Genomic DNA, 8,946 nt, shown 5'->3' on the forward strand with positions numbered 1-8,946 from the left:
TAATAAAGCCATCTTTTTTTCTCTCGAGGACTCAAGCTACAGAGATAGGCCACCATATAGAGAGAGGACAGCTTCTTGCTAGTACTTCGCTTCTCAAGCCTTGGGGCACCTCCCCTAGGCCTTGGGATCCTCATTTTCATCTTCCCTTGTGCTCTACTTGCCATACTCACCACATGGTACCCGCTTTGCATCATCTCCTGCATCTCCTTGATATTCTCTCTCTCTCTCTCTCTCTCTCTCACACACACACACACACACACACACACACACACACACACACATTTCAACCCTCATTTGAATTTTTCTAGTTAGCCACATTTGCAAAAACCTAAGATGGTGCTAGCTCAGTTGGTAGAGTCATAGTCTATGTGTCTAAGGTCTTGGGTTCAATCCCCCCTTGGCGACCTGAAGACATGTGCCTAAGGTCATAGCCTATGTGCCTAAGGTCTTGGGTTCAATCCCCCATTGGCGACCTGAAGACATGTTCTGAGTCCTTAGGGATTGTTCCCATATGCCTCCACCATGGGAGTTGGGTGTGTGTGTGTGACGAGATGCCTCTCTCCCTACCTCTGAGGCCGTTGTACATAGAGTGTATGCGTGTGTTTCAAAGTTCCTGTACTCTCTAAAATAAAAAAGAAAAAAATCTAAGATGGTTGCTTTGTTTCCCTCTTGAGATGCACCATTCACACATGCATGTGAAGGCTATATTTTAGGCCAAATGCAGCATTCTAGTCTCCAAAGGATGATTCTTGCAAATTTAAGCTTTTTCATGATGACATTTGTGGCCTGCTTCATGCTTGAGCTTTTGGCAGCCATTTGTACTTTGTATATTTTATTGATTATTGTTCAAAGCATGCATGGATTTATCCACTCAAGGAAAAATCCAAAGCGTTTTCTTTTAAACTTTCCATCTATGGCTAAATTTGTATTTGGGCGATTGTCAAAAGAGTTCAACCCAGTTTTGGTTAGTTGTGGGCTAAAATTCCAGAATACAATTCTTTATAGCCTCATTAAAACGGTGTTTCCAAAAGGAAAAACGTCACTCATGGGAATGCCATGAAGTATGTCAAAAGTCAAAGCTTTATCGCATGAATTTTCATGAAGATTGGCAGGCAAGAAGCCTTCAATTGGTCATTTTATATCTTTGGCTGATCAACCTATGCTTTGATATTTAAGCAACAATGAAAAAAAAATGGATGAAGTAGGTCTGTACGCATGTCTCATTGAGGGGAATCAACCAAGATGCTACCAAGAAAGCAAAAGAAAAAAAGGAGGGTGCAGGCGTGGCAAGTCAAGGAGGAGAGAGAGAGAGAGAGAGAGAGAGAGAGAGAGATCGTCCCTCCCTCTCGCAGGCGGTTTGCATACTATCTAAGAAGCAGAGAGGGCTGGCAGGAGCTCGCACCCAAGGAGGGGAAGGGAGGAAAGACAGGCGTCGAAGGTGAGGTGAGGGGAGCAAAGGACAAGATCTTCAGCACCAGAGGGTCTCTCTCTCTCTCTCTCTCTCTCTCTCTCTCTCTCTCTCTCTCTCTCTCTCTCTCTCTCCATTGTGCCGATTTTTGTCTCGCTGCCATCAATGCAGAGGATCAGGCAGACGCCGAGTTAGGCATGGATAGGAGGCATGGCCAAGGCAGGCGACAGGCCAAGCATGGATAGGGATTGCGGGATGCAAAGGGGTGGACTGCATAACTCAATCGGTCAACAATAAGACAATGCAACACGTGATGGTCAGGGTGTTTGCAACTTCTATGCTAGTTGGGACGAATGGAGAATGGGCAGGCAAGCGACCGGTCGACTGCAGAAACTATCAAGCATGTGGTGTGCGCAGAGCAGGCTGGCCATGGCGTAGCTCATAGCCGAGGTAGATTGCATGGGACTGTACGCAATGTTTGAGGATGGGAAAGCAAGGAGTAGGCATCTTGGAAGATTTGCGCTAATAAACGAGTAGAGCCAGTAGGTATATGTCTCTCTAATTTTCAAACCATTAGTTTTTAGCAAGAATATTGAAAGATTCCCATTGAGTTTTAAAGAAAAAGTCCATGGGATTACTTGCCAGCGAAGCAGGAGGACAAAGGGACTTGGAGGGAGAGAGAGAGAGAGAGAGAGAGAGAGAGAGAGAGAGAGAGAGAGAGAGAGAGAGAGAGAGAGAGAGAGAGAGAGATTTTTATGAACATGTGTCACCATTGCAACAGGGCCTGGCGACGTTGCTTTGTGGCCACTCTGGGGGTGTGAGAGAGAGAGAGAGAGAGAGAGAGAGAGAGAGAGAGAGAGAGAGAGAGAGAGAGAGAGAGAGAGGTTTTTTGCCTTGCTACAGCCTTGGTTTGCGTGCTTTCCTTGTCGTGTTTCGATGACCCGGTACAGGTGAAGGTTGCGCAATGGGCTGGAGGGAGACACATAAAGGCAGAGAGAGACACAAGTATGACCATTGTGAGAGGACAGAAGTTCGGTGTGTGAGAGTAAGGTCCAATGGGATAGAGAAATCGTGTGAGCAGACATAGAGATCGTCGGGTGATGGCAGAGAGAGAGAGAGAGAGAGAGAGAGAGAGAGAGAGAGAGAGAGAGAGAGAGAGAGAGAGGGGGGGGGGGGGGGGGGGGGGGGGGGGGGACTCCTATTTTTGGCATGAGCTAAGATCGCATCTTAGGACAAGGCTATGGTGAAGAAATGTGCGCAGCCATTAGACATGAGGCCTATGCAAAGCCCGAGAGCAGGGATGGTGGGAGGCAAGGGTGCGAAGATGATGATGAGTGATGAGGGCCTCTGCTTTTGCCTTGCAATTCAAAGATTTGATAACGAATCTTGCAAACTAATTAATTTGATTTGAGAATTTAGACCCAAATATGTTGCTAAAATAAAATGGATGGTAAGGCTTTGAGAAGAATCTTTTATGGTTACTATTTAAAAAGCAAGGGCTAGAGACTGCATCCACTTGATCGAAGAGTATCTTGATTAGTCAAGGTTTACTTTTTTTTTTGAAGATGTTGTGTAGCCTGTGATGAGAGGGCTAAAATTGATAAGGATAGGATTATGCCAAAAATGGCTAGTGCCAACTTTAGGGTTACCACCATGCATCTTACACCTAAAAGTGTACGCATTGCAAGATTAGACATTTGATTTGCAATTTTACAAAACACAAGGTTAATGCATAGCCCAAGGTCCAAGAATTGGCAAGTTGTTAAGTGATCTTTTGCTACAATGGCACTCGTGTGTCCAAAGTGGCTTGTGCTTTCCTTCTTCACTCATGCTTATCATGGTTGAGTACGAAGTAGCCTATTATGGTTGCAATTGATTGTGAAGCTATGTAGGTGGAGCTTTCCTTTTTAACTCATGCTTATCATGAATGATTGAGCAAGAAACAACCTATTATGGTTGCCATTGATTGTGAAGCTAGGTGCATGGACACATTAACAACAACATTATAGTGGGTTTAGGTCAAACACCTTATAATTGATTTGGGTGCCAACGACAGTTAGAGCGCATAGACAATCACAAGAAACCCGATATTCCACGACTATACTAAGCACATTAAGGTGCATCTATATTATGTATAATGGGGGGAGAAATTATGGGCCCCCTCCTTACCACCTGTCGATCACTCCTTCCCTCGGCCAATGAATTCTGTAAACAAGCGACACTGAGATCCCCTCCTCCTCCAGCACCTGAGGTTCTCCTCCCGATGCCCACTGGTTTGCAACGCACATAAACACACGCAAATAGGCCCTTAGGCTACAGCTCGCGCACAAAGAGGCACATTTCAAATTTTAAACTACTCGGTGCCCCCTCTTGGAGCAGTGCAAAAGATTGTGGTCTCTCTCTCTCTCTCTCTCTCTCTCTCTCTCTCTCTCTCTCTCTCTCTCTCTCTCTCTCCTGAAGTTATGGCGGTCCATAGAGTATCTATGTGTGCGTGCTTACAACTAGCATCGTGAGGCTCTTATTGGCGTTTGTCACTTTCTTCTCTCCGTTTTTGCGGACAGCTCCGTGACTCTAGCTTCCTCCCGCCATGGTCACCAAATCTTCGGCTATGTCTTTGTTTCTTACTGCAGCTCCGACCCAGGTAAGCACTAGATATTCTCTTGCTCTTTGTATTGCGCCCAGGCCATGATGAATGTGTGTGTGTGTGTGTGCGTGTGCCATGATGAATGTGCATGTATGTGCATGCGTTATATGCATGCGTCTATGTATGAGAAAGAGAGAGAGTGCGCACATCTTTTGAACCTCCCTGTCGTCCTTGATTCCCCAGGCTGTCAGGATCTCCTAGCGCCTAAATTTCTTTAGAGTCCCATTGATGTCCAAAACTACCGCACAAAATGGATAGATCATGGAAACATGGATCTCTCTCTCCTACATATAGCACGGAAAAAGCCATGTGGAGGGTATGCAAGAGGAATGTTGAGCAGCCTGAGCACACAAAATACTTGAAGCAAAATTTGAAAGAACAAAGCCTATAGATATGATTTGTTTGCTGGTCTGGTCAAACCTCAATATCGCCACACTGAGCATTACAGCGTCGTGAATTTGTCATTTGTAAAGCTTACTTGGCGTCTGCAATGCCCCATGGTCAAACCCCAATATCGCCACACTGAGCATTACAGTGTCGTGAATTTGTCATTTGTAAAGCTTACTTGGCGTCTACAATGCCCCATGGTCTCTCTCTCTCTTCTCTCATTGTATTATTGATTATTGATACATGTATTTTGAATACGTGGGGAAGGTATGATTGGCGCAAACACCCTTAAAGATGCTTTGCATGACATCCTCACATTCTACCAAGTACACGATGACCCCCAAGCACATACATTATCACCATTTAGTCCCTTGAACAGAGTGCCCATCAGAAATAATGATAATAAAGGGGGGACAACAAATAAGTCCAAAATATGTAAATGTTTATTGCACTAGAGATTCTTTTCCAAAGCTTTGTGCGACCTATGGCCTTGGAAACATGGATCTCTCTCTCCTACATATAGCACGGAAAAAGCCATGTGGAGGGTATGCAAGAGGAATGTTGAGCAGCCTGAGCACACAAAATACTTGAAGCAAAATTTGAAAGAACAAAGCCTATAGGTATGATTTGTTTGCTTCTTTGGTCAAACCTCAATATCGCCACACTGAGCATTACAACGACGTGAATTTGTCATTTGTAAAGCTTACTTGGCGTTTGCAATGCGCCATGGTCTCTCTCTCTCTCTCTCTCTCTCTCTCTCTCTCTCTCTCTCTCTCTCTCTCTCTCTCTCTCTCTCTCTCTCTTGTTGTATTACTGATTATTGATACATGTATTCTGAATACGTGGGGAAGGTATGATTGGCGCAAACACCCTTAAAGATGCTTTGCATGACATCCTCGCATTCTACCAAGTACACGATGACCCCCAAGCACATACATTATCACCATTTAGTCCTATGAACAGAGTGCCCGTCAGAAATAATGATAATAAAGGGGGGACAACAAACAAGTCCAAAATATGTAAATGTTTATTGCACTAGAGATTCTTTTCCAAAGCTTTGTGCGACCTATGGCCTTGCACAAGACGGTGACATGTCTAAGAGAAATTAGCAGAGAGAGAGAGAGAGAGAGAGGATCTTACTCACTTATTCTTCAACAAGGTCCCTCTCTCTCTCTCTCTCTCTCTCTCTCTCTCTCTCTCTCTCTCTCTCTCTCTCATCCAGTCCTCAAACATAGACAGTGGAAACAATGTTGTTGGATCTGCAGATGCAAGCAATGACTGTAGGTCCTCTATAGGTGTAGGCGCACAAGCAAGGTGGGAAGCTACCTACAAATACGTCTAAGTAGATGTCAAAGGGGAGGGCCAATGTAGCCAAAAAGGGGAGATCTTGGATTTTAGAAAAGTTTTCCCAGTATGTATTTGCCAGAGAGAGGGCTCTAAGAAAAATTAAAAGAGAGAAACTAGCGTTATCACTAGTGCCCTCTTTTTTTTATAAAGAGAGAGAGTGATAGGGAGAGAGAGAGAGAGGGACACAGATCGGCTCATCTAAGGTTGCAAAGATGGCTTCTCACAAGATGTTTATCATCAAGAAGAAGCTTGCAAAGAAGCAAAGGCAGAATTGGCCCATTCCCCATTGGATCCGCTTGCGAACGAACAACACTATTAGGTTTAATGCTTAGCAAAGGAATTGGCATAAAACCAAGCTTGGTCTGTAGATATCAACTTTTGATGGCAACACGTTGTTTAGAAGAAGAAGCTATATCTGGGGACTCTATTCTTTTTTTTTTTGTACTCTTGTTGGCTTCTTGCCCATGACAATTGACAACTCACGATGATTTTGATATTCATCTCATTTATTCAACTTTCATGTCTGAAGGCATTTGAAGGGTTGAAAACTCAATTAAAAGGTAGTTTTGTTTTCAACAAATTTCATCGACAAATGAAGTTTTGTCAATGGGGTTGATTGGTTTTTAATTTGAGAGAGAGAGAGAGAGAGAGAGTTTCCATAGAACTAAGGAATGGTGGATACAAGTGCTATCCAATTCTATTTAGAGTCACTCAAATGTCGGCTACTATGGGATAATTGGTGAATCAAAAATCACAAGAAATTTGATGGATCTATAGTCTTTCAATCTACTGCTCCATGGATTGTTCTTAGACACAAATTTTGGAGGACTATTATGTCTTGATGGATAAAGACCTTAGAGAAGTTTCTCTAGCTTTCATGAGCTAGTTGGTCTTGATGGAATGTTATGTCTTGATGGATAAAGACCTTAGAGAGATTTCATGAGCCAATTGTAAATATATGTAAATAAATATTATCCTACACACACACACACACACACACAAAGTTCTTGATTAGCCAAGGCAAATAAGGAGTTGGAGAGGGTGAAGGAGATGTGTGTGTGTGTGTGTGTGTGTGTGTGTGTGTGTGTGAGAGAGAGAGAGAGAGAGAGAGAGAGAGAGAGAGAGAGAGAGAGGAGGAGGAGGAGGAACTTGGCTACTCCACTTGAGGGAGGGGCGGCAATGTGCAGTGGTGGTAGGAGGAGGGACATCACATGGTGGCAGTAAGCTAGCAGCACCAACCACTAGTGGTGGGTTAGGGTGGTGGTATCCATGGGTGGTAAGGGGCAGCAATGGGAGGTAGTGGTGGTGCTATGCAAAAAAAAAAAAGCTCGCTTTGTTGAGCTCACTCCGTAACCACCCCCACATACCAAGAAGGTGAGTAATTTCTCCCAAATCCTTCATACCAAAAGTTTGACCCAACATTAGCTATAAATTGTCAACCATGTGAGAGTTATTCCCAACAATTAACATGCCATCAACATATACCACAAAAAGAATAAATGATCCCCATCATCGAGCTTCTTTGTGTATGAGTGGTGATCCATGAGACTACATAAATGTATCAAACTTTTGATACCGTTGCCTAAATCCTTGCTTCAAGCCATAAAGTGATGTTTTGAATCTACATACAAGCTCTTCTCTACTTGGCTTAACAAACCCTTGTTGCATGTACACATCCTCTTGGTGATCACCATGAAGAAAAGAATTCTTCACATCCATTTGAACCAACTCCAAGTCCTCAATGTTACTAGTCCAAGTACCATACACAAAGTAGTCATCTTGACCACAATTGAAAAGATTTCGTCAAGATCTATACCTTTCACCTACTTGAGACCTTTAGCTATGAGTCTAGTCTTATACATAGGCTTCAGATCTCCCGATGTAAACTCGTTTTTGTAACCCATTTTCAAGGTGAAGCTTTCTTTTCCTCTTACAATTTGAGAAATTCCAAGTATCATTCTTGACAATGAAATCATATTTTGATTGCATGGCTTGCACCCACTACATGTTATCATCCATCTGCACGGCTTCTTGAAAGTAAGACGGTTCCTTAAAGGTACTCACCATGACATGATCCACACATGACTGAAACCACTCAGGTGGATGTGAGACTCAAAGAGCATCTTAAACCCTCACTACTACTCTTTGCGCTTTTTGGAGTGTTGTTAATGGAAGGCTCCTCACTAGACTTGTGAGCTTGTATCAAATCCAAGGCAACATCCTCAAATGTGACTCTCTTTTCCTCAAACTCTTTAATAGGCTTCTTATGTATCTCTAACTCATTGAAGATCACGTGTGAGCTACAAAGAATTTTACAATTTTTTTGGGACGATCGCCCATCACTCCATCTACACCATATCCAATAACAATACATTTGCATTACTTTGGGTTAAGCTTGTTTCTAAGCTCCTTTGGCACATGAGCATATGTCTTGCAACCAAAGACATGTAAATGATCATAGTGTGGTTTCTTGCCTAACCATAACTCCTTTACAATCTTATAATTTAATGGTATACCTTGTAATATGCTCCTAATTTGTGCGACTCACAAGCTAAGCAATTCCATTCCAAGCATATGTATATAGCACAATAAACTATCGTTAAAGCCCTCTCTTTGCACATGAGTCTATCATGCCTTTTGTGACATATTTCGTACCATTGTCGGTACTCAAGTCCTTAAGCCTTTTACCTGATCGGTTCTCAATGAGTGCAAAGAAATTTTAAAACATAGAGAATATCTCATCCTTATGTTTGAAAGAGTAAACCCACATCTTTCAAGTAGAGTTATCTATGTTACATTGTAAGTGGAAAGTAAGTGGCTCCTAAAGACTTGGTTGGCATAGGATCACATATGTCACTATGTACAAGCTCTAGTGGCTCAACACGCCTTCTATTCAATGGTAAATGAGCAGTCCTAGATTTCTTGCCATATACACAATGTTCACACAAAGAATGAAAAGTCACTAAAATTCAACATTGGTAAATAACCAAAACACCCTAGAGTTTTCATTACCTTCTTGCTCATATGGCCTAGCCAATTATGCCACAACTTAGTAGATGACATTTCAGCTATAGAAATAAAATTATATTTTACAAAATACATGTTGGAATGAGGATTGCAGGGATGCACACACAACTTGGAGAAGATGAATAAGCACAAG

General features: G+C 42.7%; 1 pseudogene; it reads left to right on the top strand.

Annotated features, from left to right (window-relative positions):
* Positions 1–5,998: 5,998 nt before the first annotated feature.
* LOC147434342 (large ribosomal subunit protein eL39z/eL39x pseudogene) lies at positions 5,999–6,154 on the top strand (annotated as a pseudogene).
* The last annotated feature ends 2,792 nt before the right edge of the window (positions 6,155–8,946 follow it).

This window comes from Adiantum capillus-veneris, chromosome 19, assembly GCF_014529385.1.
Source record: "Adiantum capillus-veneris isolate H3 chromosome 19, ASM1452938v2, whole genome shotgun sequence".
In the NCBI taxonomy this organism is placed as follows: domain Eukaryota; kingdom Viridiplantae; phylum Streptophyta; class Polypodiopsida; order Polypodiales; family Pteridaceae; genus Adiantum; species Adiantum capillus-veneris.